Here is a 6,000-nt window from a genome sequence, read left to right as displayed (position 1 = left end):
CATCAGGAACTTGGAAGTTCATTTATATTCAGATTTCTGGTTATTTTTTTTAACCAGATCATTATTCCATTGTTGAAACAGGTGGGCTCAGGAATGACATCTGTAAGAGTCATTTGAATATTGCCTTATTCAATAAGGCAATGGCAAGGCATGGAAAGGTCAGCAAGACTGTGGAATGACATATACAAAACAAGGACTGGTTGGAATTCTTTTTTAAACGAGTGTGACACCATTGGTCATCATGACAAATTCTTGCTTTTTTTTTTTTTCCTGTTCTGCACCAGAGCATGTACTTTTGATATGGAACTCACCTGCATTTGTTATGTGCACCACCCAATACCTGAAGGTACTCTGACATAACCAGCAATATCCCTATGCTTTGCTCTGACTATAGGAAAGGTACCTGATGTATATATTTTGGCTTTGTCCCTTCCTTGGTGGTGATGCTTTCCTCTCAGTAGTCCAAGGTTTGGGGTAGATAATCCATTCAGATAAATAGTTCATATTCTCCATCCCCCTGACTCCTCTCACTTCTTATTCTTATATCATTGCTTGTATGACTTGTTAATTCAACTCTAATTCAAGAATAACTTCCAGGAGGACATTATATGCCAGTAACAAAAGGAGAGACATTACTATACAGCCTGTTTAATCATGGATCCAGCAACCCAACTCTCAATCAATCAACGAATCAGTCAATCAACAAGGGATGAGTGATGAATGATAAAACATTTATTAAGGATTTATTATTTGTCAGATACTGTGTTAAGCACTAGTGCTATAAATAGAAGAAAGATGGTCCTTGACCTCAAGTAGTTCACATTCTAATGGACAATGACAGTACATAAAGGGGAGTGACACCTAGCAGCATGGTTTGGAAATAGTAGCTGGGAAGTGATATGGAAGGCTGGTTCTAAGCAAGACAAGGCAAAAACCTACCTAAAGGAGCTCAGGGTCATTCAAGTGGCAGAGTCCAATGTTCTTATTTGAGGGGGATGAGAATAATAAGTATTTACTATACATGCTTACTATGCATTGAACACTATGATAAGGGCTGGGAAGAAAAGAAAAAGTAAAAACAGTTCCTACTTCCAAGGAGCTTACAGCTGAATGGGCAGACAACATGTATGAGAATAGGTACAGACAGGATACATACAAAGTAGATGGCAGTTCTAAGCTCAGAGGAGGAGACAATAACAGCTGAGAGGTTGGGGCAAGCCACCTTTAGAGTGTCATGTTTGATATGAGTCTTTTTTTTTATAAAATAAGTATACCTATACATATATAATATACACATCCATACATACTTAGGTTTTTTATATAAAGCAGAGAGACTTCTTTTATTCCTTTTTTAAGTTCTAAATTCTTTATCCTCTTCCCTCCATCTCTGAATGAGAAAGTAAGGAAAAGAACCTATTACAAATATAGATAATTATGCAAAACTCATTTCTGCATCACCTGTGTTTGGGAAAAAAAGCAAGAAAAAAGAAAGAGAAAAAATATGCTTCAATTTGCAATCTGAGTCCATCAGTTCTGTATCTAGAGGTAGAGAGCATGTTTCATCACAAGTCCTTTGGAATTGTGGTGGGCCATTGTATTCAACTAAGTCTTTCAAAATTACCTTTACCATATTTCTGTTATTACGTAGATTGTTCTCCTCATTCTGCTCTAACTTAACTTTGCATCTGTTCATCAAGCTCTTCCCAGGTTTTCTCAGAAAGTTTTATTAAGTAATTCTTGCTGATTTTGTGACACAGAGGCATCACCCCACAAACTTTTGGTATGTACAAAAGACCTGGGCAGCTTTTAGCAGAGTCTGGAACACAGAATATCACCAAGGATACACATGACATGTAAAAGGGGAATAGAGGCACATTGGGAAATGTAGGTAGGAACAAGATTCCTGAAGTCAGTGGTTTCACATACATTTTCGTCTCTTTTTAAATTCCAAATAGTTTTGAAACCATTGACAATCAGTCTGACCTATAGCAAAATACCAACTCAGTGACTTATTCTTCCTATTCTTCTATGCTGCATCAGAATTGACTCTCTTAAAAAGGATATTGCTGCTGCACACAAGTCAATCACTTTGCCTCCCTAACTTGATATTTACTTACATGGTGGTTACTTCCTTACTTAGATGTTGGTTACCTTATGGCACTGGCTTTTATTTCAAGTCTTCCTTTTTACCCCAAGGCAGTACAGATATCTGTCGTTTGTGTGGATACTCCTTTTTTTCTTTACCATCTCTCTCATTCCAAAAAAGTTTATATTTCTGTGGCATTATTTCACATTTACTAGGAAATTATTTTCTCTAGTGAATAAGAAGCAGTTCTCTGCATCACTCCTACCTTCTCTGTTTCATTGCCGGATAAATGTTTCAAGGCTTTGTCCTTAGGGAAATCCAGTGTACCTCTAAAATACAACTAGCAGGGGAAAGCCAATGATGAGCTGGATCTCAGGGGCATCAATACAGCACAAACATTCAGGAAATTAATTATTTTCCTTGGTTGGGAAGAACTTTATATAATTCATCATCTTGAAAAGTGATTATAGGAGGGACAATTATATACCTTGACTTTATCTGATGCCTGACTCTGCCTCATATCCTGAGTCAGAACTGGTATGTGAGATTATTTTAAATTCTATCATATCATTTCATAGATGTTCTTACAGATGCATTTTGATTTATGCCTCTCCTTCTTCATCTTTTTTTGGTATGTTTCTGTATTTATTTCATTAGAGGTCTACTACCATTAAACTACATCTGACTCCTAGTAATGAATGTATACACTCTTTAGACCATAAACCTAGTCAAATCTTAGATTACATGTCCACATCTCCAAAGCATCACCCACAAATATTCATATAGTCTCAGTTTTTCCACTTTCAGTGCCAGGGAACTCAGGTCCCCTGCAGGCAACTCAATTCATTTCACTAACATTTATTAAATACCAACTATGGGTAAGGGTATTGTGCTAGCACTCGGGACGCAAAGACTATTATGGAGCAATAGGTAGGCACTGAAGATATCTGAACAGCGGTGTAATACAATCAATTCTGTGTTTTAGGAATATTAATTTGGTAACAATGTAGAAGATAGATTGAAGGGGAAAGAGACTGGATGCAGAGAGCCCAACTAGGAACTTATTGCAAGAGTGAGAAATAATTAGGAACTGAATCAGAGCAGAGGCTATGGGAATAGAGAAAAAGGAATAGATGGATGCGATGTTATATGCAGGTAGGAGCAAGCAAATTGGCCACTGACTGGGTATGGGGAGGAAAGGACAGAGGAAGAATAAAAAATGGTGCTGAGGTTGTGAACCTGGGTGTCTGCTAGCCTGGTGGTGCTCTCCACAGACATTAGGAAGTTTGAAGGAGGTAGATTTTTTGGACAATATAGTTAAATTCTATTTTGGGTATGTTTAATTTGACATGCCTACAGGAAATCTAGGACATGATATCTATCAAGCAGTTTGGAATATAAGAATGGAATTCAGAAGAGGAATTAGGGATAGAAGGATTGGTTCAAGGATCATCAGTATTAATCCCAATGAAGATTTTCTTTATGTTGAACAAATTCATGCCTCTCTGCTATATTTGTTGAATTTATACCTAAAAGAGAAAATTTCTGAGACTTGTTACTTCTGGAAAAAATGATTTAAAAGAAAGGCCAGAAAGTAATCATTGAATCAGATCAACTAATCCCTCAGTGATTAGTGACAGTTTCACAGGTTTACAAAGTTCATCTTTATAACAATAAAAAAAGGAAATATATTCATGAGACTGATTCATAGGATTTACAGAGAAGTAGATATTCCAGTATTTGACTGCTGGACCTGTCAGGGGGTAAAACAACATGTTTTTAGGATGGGATAACCATTAGACTCAATATTTCATTGGTTGAGAACTCATGTTTATCATTCTGTGAATTATTCTGAGAAGTCTCCTTCAGTAGTTCTTTAAGGATTTCTGCTATGGGTCTAAGATGCTCAGTGAAAAAGAATTAACTTACTAAAAGAGGAACTTCTGGTGAGCTGAGTCAACTTCCCACTCTCCAAGAGCTTGAAAAGGGTAGTCTGACCTCTAGTAAAGAGTCCTGTGATATCTCAGCTTAATTCTATGATTATATTATTTCTATAAAGATATATTTCCTATTCTGACTTATCTACTATTGATTTTTTAAAAACAGTTTATTTTTAATTTATGAAATAAAACAAGCATTGCCATAATATAGTAGAAGAAAAGATGATTGCACATAAAATTTCAAATCTATTAGGTACAGCTTGCTATTCCTTTTAAATATATAATACAATTAGCAGGTAACTTTCTTTTTTTTTCCTATTATTTTTCTCCTCCTCCCCTCCCTCCCCCTTCCCCTAGAGATGGCTATCATGAGAGACCAATATGTATATATATATATGTAAACTCATTCAATACACACTTCTATTTATCAGTTCATTCTCTGGAGGTGAATTGCATCTCCCTTCATAGATCCTTTGTAGTTAATTTGGGTATTTATCATGGTCAAAATGATTTAGCCACTCAAAGTTGTTCTTCAAACAATATGGCTGTTACAACAATCTCTTGGTCCTGCTCATTTCATCCTTCATTATTTCATGCAAGTCCACTCATGTTTTTCTAAAATCACTGAGTTAATCATTTCTTATAGCACAGTAGCATTCCATCAGTACCACAACCTATTCAGCCACTCCCCAATTGTTGGGTATTTCTGCAGTTTCCAGTTCTTTGCTACCACAAAGAGAGCCACTATAGTTTAGAACATATAGGTTCTTTTCCTTTTCCCCTAATCATCTTTGGAAATAGACCTAGTAGTGATATTGATGAGTCAAAGGGTAGTACTAGGGATGGGGATCCTGCAACTTCCAGGCTACATGTGGCCTTTTAAGTCCTTGGGTCAGCACCATTTTTTATTCTTCCTCTGTCCTTTCCTCCCCATACCTTCAGACCTTTGGTCTGAATCCAAGTTTTACAGAACAAATCCTTTTATTAAGGGGATTTGTTCTGTGAAGTTCAGATTCAGTCAAAGGGCTGCACTTGAGGATCTAGAGAGTCACATCTGGCCTCAAGGCTGTCGGTTCCTCACCCCTAGTAGGCAGTTTAATAACTCTTTGGGAACAATTTCAGATTGCTCTCCTAAATGGCTGAAGCAGTTTACAGTTCTGCCAACGATATTTTTAAAAGTATACTAAAACTTGTTAAAATATTCATATGCTAAATCTACAATTTAGGCTTAATAGAATATTTATACTGGCTGAGCTCTTCTTAATCCTTCAAACTAAGATAAATCAAAGTAATCAATATTAACTGATTTAGAAGTCACCTGTTTCATATCCAAAAATCCTAGTCCTACCTTCTTCAGTTAAGCTGGTATAATCCCTGTCTCACATGACAACCCTCAAAATATCTGAAGACCATTGTCTTCTCTTTGCTGAGCTAAAAATCTCTGGGTCCCTCAATCAATCCACTTATCATCCTGGTTGCCATCCATAGGAGGTGGTCCATCTCATTAATGTCTCTTCTGAAATGAGTCAATGAGAACAGCACACATTACTTGAGGTGAGATTTAACTATGGCAAACCCAGGTATGGCCTAGGTCTCTTTGCTTATTTTGAATATTCAGACCTTTGGTGGACTGGTATTTTATTCTTTATATCTTTCAGTTATTTTTGTACTCGAAGTTTCTCATATTGGGAACTGAATGGTTAAGAGTGTTTTGGCCATTTCTACCTTAATTAGTTCTTGGAAAATCTTATGAGAAGCAGGTTTGCTCTGCTTGGGCAGGGATTAAGAGAATCTCCAGCTGGGTCAGTGTAATTATATAAGGCTAAGCTTCGTTTTTCTTATTATTTCTGTATTGTCTTCTTCCCTCCTGGTTCTTATTTCTTTTATCCTGAGGACCTATAATGTTTATCTCCTCAGCTATAACCTTGGTTATCTGCATGACTGATGGTGGCATCCACTGTCTGCTTGTTGGTA

The sequence above is a fragment of the Notamacropus eugenii genome, chromosome 7 (genome assembly GCF_028372415.1).
Source record: "Notamacropus eugenii isolate mMacEug1 chromosome 7, mMacEug1.pri_v2, whole genome shotgun sequence".
Lineage (NCBI taxonomy): Eukaryota > Metazoa > Chordata > Mammalia > Diprotodontia > Macropodidae > Notamacropus > Notamacropus eugenii.
Note: the sequence above shows the minus strand (reverse complement) of the source record.